Below are 13,103 nucleotides of genomic sequence, written 5' to 3' on the forward strand. Positions count from 1 at the left end.
CCAAGCTAATAAAAAGCATATTCCTTTACAGGTCTTTTGAAACTTTTGACTGCAACTAGCATGTACCACTATAAAAGCTTGGAAGACTTTTAGAATTATTCTAATCCCAAAGTTCCTCTTAGTACAAAGGTTGGCATGATGTTTTTAAAGGATCCTTAATAGTTGTGAAACTCTGTAGTATTGTTCAAACATCCTGACATGGCATCGAGAGAAGCTGATGAGCAAACACACAACTTAGATTCTGGAAAAAGGAGAATAAAAACATGAGCAAATCACAAAGAAGTTTCAGTGGTAATTTTAGCTGTATGCCACCAAAAAGGAGATACTTCCTAAATTAGTATATATTGGAATGAACAGTATGAAGGAGAGGATTTTGTGCCACTGCAAGGAAAAGGAGACATAAACCACCAATGAGTAAAATACAGAAGATGTTTTTTTCCAAAAAGACAGTCCTCCATGTACAGATTTGCCAGAAAAGACTAATTATGGAAAAAATAGTAAAATTTTGTATTTTATTTAACTCTGTATACAAAAAAGAGTAATACAATGGTTACTACCCACTGGTATAGTAAGTGCAGAACCCAAGATCATTTGTTACCCATTGCAGAGTCATCTTCTGTCTTTCAGGGCAAAGAGCTAATTAAAACATGCAGCCTGTCAAATCAGATTATTTTCAAGCTCCTGTTGGATCACAGATCATGCATAATTCAGGAACTGTGTTTTACTTATCAATTTCTTCATAACAACAGCATGGGCTTACCATCATTTTCATTTCTGAAACTTAGGAACTTACATTCCATGAAGCTTACATGCTCTAATCTCCCTTGATATCTAAATTTAAAGGTCCATGTACCAAAAATGCGTGTGTCATATCTACTCAGAATTACTGCCCTTGTCATCGCAGCATTCAGACATAACACAAACTTCAGTTGCATAGTGGGGGAGGGAAGGAGACAGAAGTCAAGGACAGAAAACCCTCCCTTAAAATTAGGTGTTATTCTGAACAGGCTTAGCCTTGAAGACTGTCTCTCAAGAGAGCTCAGATATCCCACATGCCTGCTTGCTCTTGGGAAATGAACTGTACAAGAGACTGGCCTTGTGTCATACCTGCAAAGCAGCCAGACTTGTATTTGTGTTGGGCTCTATGATAAGGGATTATGTAACCCATGATCTTCTGAACTGCACATCCTAAATTATCCTTGAGATGTTCTCACCACGGGAACTGACAGCCTTTAGTCTTTCAAATTGTCTTTAGTCTTTCAAATTGTCTTTAACAGTGGATGATCAGCTCACAATCACATTAAAATAATGTAATAAAAAATGCACTGAAAGGAAATAATACTGACATACAACTATTGGCCTCACAGCAAAGGCCTAAAAACCAGAGAGTATGTAAAGGACCAGAATAGAATCCCAGGATTTCCTGTCATGCTGTCCTGTGGAGACAACTCTTTCAATATCAAACTGTGAACCTACATGTTTCATTAATCTCTTACTAAACAAAATGCTCAAATAGTTTATTATAGTCCTCACAAAAAATATCCATGAAAAGCTCCTAAGATGGAAGTCACAAAGGGCATGATCAAACTGAAACCAAACATTGCTCATTCATCCTGATAAAAATCACACATCCAGAAAATGTCACTTTCCTGTAGCATGACAGCACAGAAGTACAGATCGACTGGACAGACTGATTTATGAGATCCAGTGCTCCTGAACACCTCCTTCAACCCCAACAAACAATGGTCAAGTGCACAACTTGTTCCAGCTCCCTTCGGCGATCTGTGTGTCACCTGTCCCTGCGAGTCTCTGCTGTAATGAAGAGTTTGTTCAGAGTTGAGCAATAGCTTTATTTAGAACTGATGAGGTCTGTCTACAGCACAGACTGAGAAAGAAAGACTTTGCCCACCTTCCCCCTCTCCCAAACAAAGTAAGACACAGTCTTTGCTCTAAAACAGGGCAATTACTCTCAGTAAAAAACAAAACAACAAATTGCTAAAAATACTCCATCATGTTCTATGTAAGAGATACATCCATATACAAAGGTGTACGTAAATAAATATATATCCAAAAGAATACATAAAAAACATCTCAGGTGCAGAACCCTGAATCACTATATTCTAAAGCAGAAGTTGCCTCTTACCTTTTTCTCTTATACATATGTTAAGAAATGAATGACCCTGTGCCTTCTCATGATGACTGCAGCACAACCAGCCAGTTCTGCTGAATCAGGGTGTTCTACTTGATCCTGGAAAGAAAATACAAATATGTATTTTATGATTGGTAATTCCACCACAAACCTTGTTTTTCTCAACACATGGCTGCAGCTAGCACAGGCATATTTGGCAAATGCTGCAAGCTTCAAATGATTTGGATTACATCTGCAGCTTTAAATTCAGGGATGTGTGCACTATGCCACTATTGCTCTCCTATAGTCTGGAGAAAAATGTTGCTAATAAGAAACTCATTGATACCTCCCTGTTATTATTCTTCAATTAACTGTAAACCCTCAGTGTAATGCAGCAACTCCAACTGCCCTTGTATTTCTGATGACCTTGACTGTAACAATTTATAAAACTAGCCTCTGAAATCAATTGTATTATACTACAATAGGCCTTCCAAAAATAAAGAGCTAGTAGCTTTGATACTCAACAAAAATTCACAGCCCTCTGAATTCTGTAAACAGTATTCATCAGCTTCCCACTGATTTTGTTACAGCTAAACAAGTGGTTTTGTCTTCAAATTATTCCCCCTACAATCTTAGGCTCCCTTCATTTCCTAAAGGCTGCTTCTCACAAAACCCACAATAGCACCAACCTTCAATAGCAGGGAGGACCCAAGAGGAAAAAAAAAAGTCACCTGAAGAAACTTTTGTTCTTCAATCCACAGCATTTCTATAGGTCAGGTGCTCATTTTCCCAGGTTGCATCCTAACAGCCAACATAGCTCAAAAATCCAACACAGCCATGGGCAGAGAAAACACAAACTAGCTTATGACAAACAGTGCAACAAGAAAAGGAAAGAGGTAAGTTAAATTCATGTTTTAAGGTTTGCTAGCACTGACATTTTGACCTGTTAGGTAGTTAAAACGTTTATTAGTGCTCTGATGAAGCTGCAACGTATGTTAGAAAAAAAACCTTAAAACTCCGGCAAAATGAACAGTGCTAAAAAAAAAATCAGTTCTCCATGCATGAAAGCAATATTCAGTGTTACACTAAATTTTTCCCAGGGTTGTTTATTATTCTTTTCAGAAATTAGCTACAGTAATAATTGCAGGAAACTAATGAACTGAACAGTATCACTCTGAGTAGTAGTGTTTCCAAACTCAGAATCCCACAGCTTTGGATGCCAGCAGAACTCTTCCTGTATACAAGTTCTGATGTTATGTGTATTTCTACCTCTATAAACTAAAATGAATCTTGGTTATCTAGGAAATAGTAGATGTTATCTTATTACAACATTCTTCAGATAGGCTTCACATGCATGCAAAAACGGAAGTGGAGGAAATTTAATTCCACTGAAAGGCATCATAATAAGGTTTTTCAAAGGGACGTGAAGTACACGTGGCAGTGAGGAAGGTTTTCTGAACCACCATCATGTCCCCTCCTGGCCTGTAGTGCAGGAAAATGATTCTGTTTTCATGACCCCTTTGAAAAGACAGATCAATTAATGACATTTCTGTCTGTGATTTATGGCAAGGCCTGTCAGCTGCATCACGAACATCACATGAACCAGTCATACATTAACCACAAAGTTCAACCTTCCCTGATCAGAAACGGATCAGCCCTAGCAACCCACAGCTGAAACGTGCTGTGCTGACACCCATGCTCTAAGCCAGCAAACCTTCTAGGCAAGCAATATTCAGGGCAACAGCACAGCTTTATTATTCATTGTTTTTATTCTGCTCCTCTTTCCTTGTTCTGTCCTTCCCAGGTAATGACTTTTTTGTGCGTAACCATTCAACGGAGAAGAACACAGATCCAATCAATCGCTGCCAGTCTCCAAAGTAAGCTTTGAAGAGATATTACCTGGAGGTCCTGGAGCTTTTTGTTTACAGTTCAACATTTACTTTCATCAGCCACTTCCCCTTACAAAGATCAATGCAAAAATCACAGCATGCTTACAGATATGAACGTAGTACACTTAAACAAAAAGTAAGTTTAAAAAAAAGTATATTATAACACTTGGATTTCATGAAAAAAATGAACAAGTTGGCAGCAGAGCCAAATTCTTTTTTCAGTAAGAATCTAATGTAAGAAAAGTATATTGAAATAAAAATTGAGGACAAAAGGAATAACTACAAGTGAGAGCCATGAATACTCACAACAACATATAACCTAGTGATTATTAGGTTTTCTCTGAGTCACACACACTGCTAAAAAAGGGTTCCATCACACTTGTAAAAGATGCATACATTTCCACCTAAAAATTATGGGCCCACTGAGACCTAAAATTACTGCAAATGAAGTAGGCCCAGTGTCCCTCCTGTCCCAGTTTGTTACTTGGAGCATTTCAGTTCCTTATCTCTTCTGCTGATGGTTGGCTGAACTCCTCTGTCTCCTGCCCTACAGTGGTGTCACTCAGGTGCTGCTTTGGTTGTACCCTACATGTCTGATTTCCCTCAGGAGCTCCAAGAAGGCGACTACCAATTATGGCAAAACCAAAACAGAAATTGAGGAGAAATTTGACAAGCAGAGACGTGATCAGAATAAAGAAAGGATGAAGAATAGAAGAAAAGAACTCTAAAAATACAAAATTAGAAATATCTTCCACAAAAAAGAATGTAAAAAGTGTTTACAACATTAAATGAAAGTAATCTGAACTAGCAGAAACTGGAATAGCTTATAATAAATGGAAAGAGACTGAAAAAGAAGCAATTTTGATACTATGGTAAAAAAATGCGAAAAATGCTCAAAGCATGAGGAGATGCTAAAAAATGCTTCCATCTACTGGCAAAGATCCAACTCTTAACTACACTACAGATCCTCTATAATGTGCTACCAGTGAGAAGATGTCTTTGAGTAGGCAGGGAGACATTTGCAGCCATTTTAAGGCACTTTATTATTGCTAGGTTAGTTGAACTAGGCATTATCCTAAATGCAAATCCAGATTCCAATGCTGGTATCTTAACTTCCTACCTTGTCTACACTCTGGAAGTATCAGATGGGAGATTCAGAGACTACAGACAGGGGATATGTTCAGGCCCCAACTCTGCAAGAAAATATGAACTACAACAAGAAATACCATAGCAGGGGGTTACATTAACAGGAAATCAGTGTACTTAAACAAGGGGGAGATAGGTGGAAAGTTTCAGGACACACATCAGTAATGTAAAATTAATTATTTTATCTGATCAATCAATCTGGAAGCTAAGCCTTCAAAAACAGAAAAGGGGGTTCTTCACTCAAGTAATATAATGCTTGGAATAATGGTGATTTACCACATGCCTAACAATTTTGTCCCAAAACATGGAGTTCTTTCTACCTAGCACATGCCAAATGAAGGGAAGGGCAGGCATTACAAAGTGTGTGTGACACAGCAGTAGCAATATCTGTCACACACCTGAAAATGCCTGCAATGGCAAGGACTTCAGATTAGACCTCAAATTAAACATTCCAAAATTAAGTGTTCTATTAATAAATTAAACTAGTAGTCATTCAATGCAACCAGAAAAAGAAAAATCATAATTGTTTTCAAAATGCTAAGTTATTAAAGAAGACTCAGCAAATGACAACAGATTCTTTTTAAAATACACTATCTATATCACAGTTCCGATTTAAAAATCCCATTAAAACTCACCATAAATCCATTTAATAAGAAATACTAAATACAGCAGCAAAAATGAAATGCAACAAATATAAACAAGATACAGTCGCTGCTAATCCTTTCCCTGCACCAGAAGCTCAAGATGACCAAGAATCCTTCAGCTTTACTTTCCATAGTTTGCTGATGTTCCTACTACTCAATGTAAATGCACCCAAGAGCAGGCTGGGGCCCGGCAGGCTCTTTCTGTGTAATACAACACTTTGTACCAGCTCACTACCCATGAATGCTGACAAAAGATAAACTATTGCAATGTTGCATTGGATTGTCTTTTTTTCCAATCAACTGAACAAACAGAGGTGGATAATGCTTAAAGCAGAACAGTCTCTCTAATTATTTCACCAATATTTGCATCTTTTCCCTTGACTCTCCCCCATGCCATTTTAAAGCCATTATTTCCAATTTGTCTCCAGCCAAGTTTCCATAAGGAGACATTCACACATGCCTGAGCAGTAGTAAGGCAGTCAAAAGAGCAGTAACTTCAAAGCAGCATTATAGGAAGTATCACAGTCAAAAGTAAGAGGGAGACAAGACAAACTACAGCAGCATTATCAACCTTTGTGCTCCAGGGAATAAAAGCAGCCCAACTGAAAAGGACACCTGCTTTATAACCATTTACAGTAGAAAATAAAATTCCATTTCCTACCCTTTTTTACTATTTCAAGGAGAAAGCAATTTATTTGTTTTCCTGACATAAACCCCAGCCTTGCCGAGCAGCCTCAGCCTGCTGCAGAGGCCGGGCCTCAGCACCTGGAGACAGGAACCAGCTCCTGCTTATGTAACTGCTCCTGAGTGCCTGGAAAAGGATCCATCCCTGCTCTGGGGAAGAACAAATAGATAGGTTTACACTGCAGTGCTGCCTTCCACGCAAGTTTTTCCAGAGGAATACAGTTGGGGAAAAAAAAAAAAAGAGAAAATCCTTTCCTGAGCTTATTCATATGCTCATAGAGGTCACTTCAAAATGTGGTGGTTTATGTATCTAATGTTTTATAACACTTAGTTTCATGCAACTTCCAAGTTTAAAATACTGTAAACCACAAAAAGCTAATGCACAGTGCATTAAACATAAATTTAATATAAAATCATGTTTCTTAATTTGTGCAAGGGTTCCAAGTAATGTCATCAATGTAACAACATAGGGGTTTTTTTTTGATTAATCCATTTAACATACTGATCTGAAGCTGTTATTTATCTTTATTCAAATACAAAATAAAGTAAACATATAGAATAAGTAGGTTTATGGGATGATTTTAATGTTTTGGTATTTGACAAGGTTTTGACAATGATGTTTAATACATTTGAAGAATAAAATTACTTAAAGCTGACACTCTATCCCACAGTGGATTAATCCTGTACCCTAACACTTTATGAATTTTTCTTCTTTCTAATGTAGGGTAGAAACAAGAATGAAACCCAAATAGACTCAACATTGTTTCAGATCTTTCTTAGATTTGGGCAGTAAGGGAAGAACTGACTAAGGTCCCCTAGAATCTCTAATTAAAAGCCTCCAACTGCTAAGGAACTGTCCTTTTTAAAAAGCCCACGAGGGGCTGACACTGGCGAGTGCCAGTGAGCAAAATCTGATAATAAAAGCCAGAAGTGCCACACAACCAAAATGAGACAGATCAAAAGGACAATGGGCAAGAAGGGAAACTGCTTTGCTACCATTTACCAGCCCATCAATTCCAAGTTGTACCCACTGGGGAGAGAAGCTGCTGGAAGCAACACAATTTATGCACTCAGCTGCTCTTTAGAGAAAGGACCGTCTGAACAGGCAAAAACCACTGGAGAGAAGTCAGGCAGATACTAACACCACCTTTATCAACAGGCTCTGTTTCCAACACTTCTGTGGTCATCTCTGCTCATCTGATAACTGTGTAAGACAACAGTGTTCTAAATTCTTACATACATTTTAAAGAAATATCATAATTATAGACACCAAACAGTCACTTTTTCTCAAATCCTATGTTATGCAAAGCTGGATTACCATGCATCCCTGAAATAAATATGGATTTTTATCTCATACTCTCTTCTGCCTGAAATGATCTCTAAGTAGGTAACTTAATTCCCATTTTGTATAGACCTTTATATTCATATCACACCAAACACATTATAAAACACTGTTGTCAAGTGTAGCAAAGTTCCCGCCCACGTTTGTGATCATGATCTAACATCACTGCTGATGCTCACAGTGCATTATGTCTTAAGTCATCTGTAACTAGTAACTCACTCGATACAACTCAATAATCCATGGCAACAGTGTGTACTGAAACTGCTATTTCTGAGCATGCATCTCATCTATGCTGAGGTCCATTAACATGCATGTAACAGTGCTGAAGGGACTGAGCACTAATCAACAGGTTGAATGCAGCAACTTGCATTTAGGTTCACTGCAAAGCTTTTTTTCTTTTCCCTGATATATTGTGCCACTGATGCAATCAGGACATTTACCTGAAATTTATGTTGGACTCCAGGAAGTTTTAGTTATAATACTAAATGCCCCTAATTCTGGATCTCTGTTAGCAGTCAGGAAATAAAGACTTAACAGATAAAACCCAAAAATATTTGAAAGCCTTCATTATTAATGAGTTATGAGTATTAATACAGTTATCAGAAATCCTACAGAGCTCGAGGAACGCCAGATTCTTCTGATAGAACTCAGATGCAACATTTCTCAGATAGATCAAAAGTGAGAAACCTCTGCCACTTCTGTCCACTGATAGGGTGATTGATTCTGCTCAGCCACAAATCCCTACCTCTTTACCCCTCCTTCTTAGCCTGTACCATACTCCTGTGTGTTCTTCATCTGGAGGTCTCCTTTTCCCCTCTCACATTCCTTCCCCATTCACTTCTTCCTGCATCCATTTGTTTTCTCCCTGCCCAAGCTTTCTTCTTTCTCTGACAAAAAAAATGAGAAACCCCATGTTACCCCATGTTCCAACATTACTGTTCATTACTGGTATAAACATACTTGTGAACCTTATTAACCACACAAGATTAAGAACAGTGGGAGCAAACCCAACAGCAATGGTGGTACATCCACATTGCAAACAGAAATGGAAGTCTTTTGACAAAACGGCCATCAAAAAAGCAAAAACCCACAAGGCTAAAATAACAGCCATTTCCTAAGACACTGTCCTAACTACCAACCTGCCTCCTATCCAACCTCATCATTCTTTACCATCATTAAGCTCCTTCACAAATTCAATTAAACCCCCAGCCTTGTAGCCTGAAATGCATTTTCTGACACATATACACAGTGGGTATTCAGCATCCAGGACCACTTCCCTCAAGCACTTCCCTTGAAGTCTCTAGTCAAGACAAGTTTTGTTAACTACATAGGAGGCACTACCGTATGTTTCCTCAAATTAGAAGGTACAATTACATTTAAAAGCCATCTGTACAGAAATGAAGCTTAAAAAAAAAAAAAAATATATATATATATATATAGCCACAAAGGGTATTATAGGAAATGAATAAGGGAAAAAAAGTAAAAAAAAAAAAAAAATATATATATATATATATAGCCACAAAGGGTATTATAGGAAATGAATAAGGGAACAAAACCACTACATACAAAATTATCTATTGCCCGTGAGTTTCAAGAAACAATATATAACTGGCATCATAAGAAAAGCCACATTTATTCTACAGGAGTATACAAAAAGAAAATCTATGAGTGAATTCCAGAGATGGGTTAAAATGCATTTTACAGGTGACTTGTTAAGTGAAACCAAGGTAAATACAATATAGAAGCTATTAAGCCAGTACACCAATACAATTACTTGAAAGCAGAAAAGCACACAGGTGGACTGATGGTTAAGTAACAACCTTTTAAAGTTACATTTATAAAAGAGTCAAGAAAAAACTGTGAAACACATGAAATACGCTGGGGTTTTTGCAGCCTTCATAATTTATACAAAAACACAGTACAAAATTACTACAATCAATGCAATTTGCTGTTTCAGCTAAGAGGCTGTTTCAATATATATGCTATTTAAAGTAATCTGTTAATAATAGAACCTAAGAAGTGGGCTTTGCATGTACTTTCACGTTCACCAAATAAGAGATCATTAAAATACTCATTTTGAATTAACCAATGCAGCATTTACAATGTACCTTTGTAACACCGTGACAGCCAACATGCTCTGCTGGACTATCAGTGTGGCTGGCAAACAGAAAGAGCAGCTGTATACTGAAGTATAAACCCCAAAAAGTAAATCAGACACCTGTGCCTTTCTCTACAAAACACAAGTCTCAGAAGCAAGCTATTTCCAAGACACAGCATGCATTTCTACAGTATCACAGGCAAATGGGCAATTCCAAAAAGACTGTGAGATAAATGAAAAAAAAAAATCACAAAGAGGGAACTTTCCTCTTACATTATCTCAGTTCACATTAAATGATCATTTATCTGCATTACAGTGCAGATAGGGAATAAGAAATTACATTGGCATGATTGGTTTGCTGTGTATTTTTTAACCATGTAACTTTTGTGTCTCCTCCAGCCTACAAAGAAGGCTCAGTATTCACAGCCTCAGTAATATGAACAAGAGGACTTTTACATACCAGTTAAGTGTTCAGATGCTGCCACTTTTCAAGTGTTGTATCTTTAATCTAATCTCCTACAGAAATTAAGATTATGGGATCATAATGTTCATTTACTATTCTTCATGTTCATATTTTAAAAATTATATATATGTCTGTCATGAAAATGAGTATCTACACAGTAAAAACAAGTCCAAGTGACTGCCCTCCAAAGGAAAAGCAGGCTGCTCTATCTATGTTGGCAGCAACCTGCTGGGTAATCGATACCCATACAGCTCTGGAAAAAAAAAAACCAAACAGAATTATGGTGTTATGTGAGAAAGATGGGATTCATGCAGAGAGGGAAGAGAAGGAAAAGAAGAGCTACTATGGGGAAAAAAGCATTTACATCTACAGAAAAGCAAGATTCTTTCATTCCATAGATGGTAGAACAAAATGCTTACTAATATAGTATCTCCAAGGACTTGGATACATATAACATCAGATAAGATTTACACTATAAACTCATTCAACACATCTTCCAACTCAAAACAAAACATACTTCTCTCCATCTCCAGATCATGTAAAAATTTCCCTGTTACTTACAAAATCTTTCACAAAATCTAAAGAATTATGGGTGGAAAATAAGTCGTAGCCATCAGAAATAAATCTGGAACAGATTCGTGTGTTTCAGCTCCTTTATTACTGGTTCCAGCACAGTGCACTGACTCAATCCAAGAACCACTGCACTCTTTGGAGCACCAGGTTAATCAAGTCCAGTTCTCTGTCCTCAGCATTCCATGGCGTTGGGCAGCATGCTCCTTGGATCTGTGATGCACTAAAAAGACAGGTCAGCACTACCCCTACTCAGCAGCTGATGGGAGCGACACACAAGATAAACTTTTCTTTCATATCACCTTTATTTAAGAAGTCACCAGCACAGTTATCCACCACTCTTCTGCAATAAACCACAGCAGCCCACTTGCCTTTGCTTCTCTACAACACCTGCAGAAAAACCAAATGTGCACCTCTTCACTCACTGCACTTCCCAATCTGGCAGAGAAACAAGATTCATTTCGTTTTGTTTAAATTGATATGCAAAGCTCAGAGCTGCAAAACTTGAAGTGGGAATACAAATTTAATTCTCCAGACACCTTCAGCAGATGACTGGGGCAGGGTTTACCTTCAGCCCCACACTCATCACCAAAGTGCACCTCAGAGACACTGCATGTGTGGCACACCCAAGATCAGAATGAGGTCTGAGCATCACACAGACCAGAGGAATCTACATCACCGGAAACTGGGGCCCATATTTTACTGTTAATGACACCAGTCTTCAGCCTTCCTCTTAAAATCCAACAATTCAAAAAAACAAGAGAGGGAGAAAGAAAAAATCAAAGTTATTGAAGAAGAAAAGGAAACAGATAAGAGAACAGTTTCATTGACTGGGTTAAAAGAAATGTAAGAGAAGTACAGTAAATAATAACTGAGAAACAAAAAACTCACAAATCTGAAAACATCTACAGTTTTTGTCATGTTGTATCTTACAAACTTCCAATTATCTGACTGGCCAACTGATCAAGCAATAAATTTTATGCATACTCATACAATTTGCCAATACTTCTTGAATTTATAGTAGCTACATATACTATAAAATCATAGTTTTAAATGGCTTGGCCCTTATTTTAGTGTTCCTAAATCAATCTTCTAGTTCACACTTGGAGTGTGAACAGGTAAGACAACATGTACACTGAGTTCAAAGCAGAGTTTTGACACAACAAAACTGAGCCTGGAAACAGAAAAGCTCCTCTAATAGTCAGTGTCATTCACAGATAAAGAACGTATTATGCAATTTAGAAAGCTCTTTGATCTTCTTCTTACACTGAACATTTACCAGCTCCTTTTAAGTGCATCACACTACTTTTTTGGGGAAAAAGTGTGTATGTTCTTCCATCAATAATCTGCTAATGTATTTCACCCATATTACTTCCCCAAATAAAATTTTTAACTTGGAATGAAATAGAAATGTTGTACCCAAAGCACATGTATAAAGTTTGAGTTTTATTATTTATAAAAAGAACAGTATCTCATAGAAGTAAATAAAAACTTTCCAATTACAGTATTTTTTGAAACTGCAAGAATCCAGAAGGCTGTTAAGTACTACTAGAGCAGCTATAGCTCTTCTGTAATTGATAGAGCACCCATGAATCTCTGACCCAAGTATGGCCTAATTTCAATTTATCACCTGATAGGAAATGACCTCTGGATTCTTTTTATGCTGGGAAGAGGGAACAACAAGTTCCTCCCAGCTACCATTTTATTAACAACAACAAAAAAAACCCTCTTCTGCAAAATTGCAGTACAAGTAGTCAATAAGCAAAATTCACACTGAAACACTGCCAGTCAGCATGGTAATAATTTGGTATATAGCATTTCTTTTCTCGCACTTAACTGGACAAGGGATCTTCTCAGCACAAGCAAAAAGAAGCTCAAAACACTTGAAGTATCTTTGATCATGCCTAATTCCTCTGTAACTAATGAAGAATAGCTGGGAAACAGCCCTGAAATAGTTACCAAACTGAATTCTACAACATTTTTGCACATAGAAAATGGCAGAGGAAAAAACACTTCCAGCTTTGTCTACGTCAGGCTTTAGTGCTTTTTTGTAACTACTGCAAACATCAGTTCAGCTTGAGTCAGGCTGAAAAACAGGAACACACCAGCAAAGGTACATTTACTGCATCACTTTACATC

At 37.4% G+C, this 13,103-nt stretch overlaps 1 protein-coding gene across 3 annotated transcripts in view; it reads right to left on the reverse strand.

Moving 5' to 3' along the window:
* ZFYVE9 (zinc finger FYVE-type containing 9) overlaps nt 1-13,103 on the reverse strand; it is a 58,179-nt gene that overhangs the window by 39,520 nt on the left and 5,556 nt on the right. The window contains exons 1-2 of one of the 3 annotated variants that reach the window (XM_017743515.1): nt 8,579-8,712; nt 2,144-2,248 (exon numbers count right to left, since the gene is read on the reverse strand). The gene's annotated coding sequence lies outside the window, so the exon portion shown is untranslated. Of the gene's footprint in view, nt 1-2,143; nt 2,249-2,859; nt 3,697-8,578; nt 8,713-13,103 lie in introns of those variants that run through there. The other 2 variants (XM_017743514.1, XM_008640740.2) reach the window with 2 other exon arrangements.

Source organism: Corvus brachyrhynchos, unplaced genomic scaffold (assembly GCF_000691975.1).
Source record: "Corvus brachyrhynchos isolate BGI_N302 unplaced genomic scaffold, ASM69197v1 scaffold48, whole genome shotgun sequence".
Taxonomy (NCBI): Eukaryota; Metazoa; Chordata; class Aves; order Passeriformes; family Corvidae; genus Corvus; species Corvus brachyrhynchos.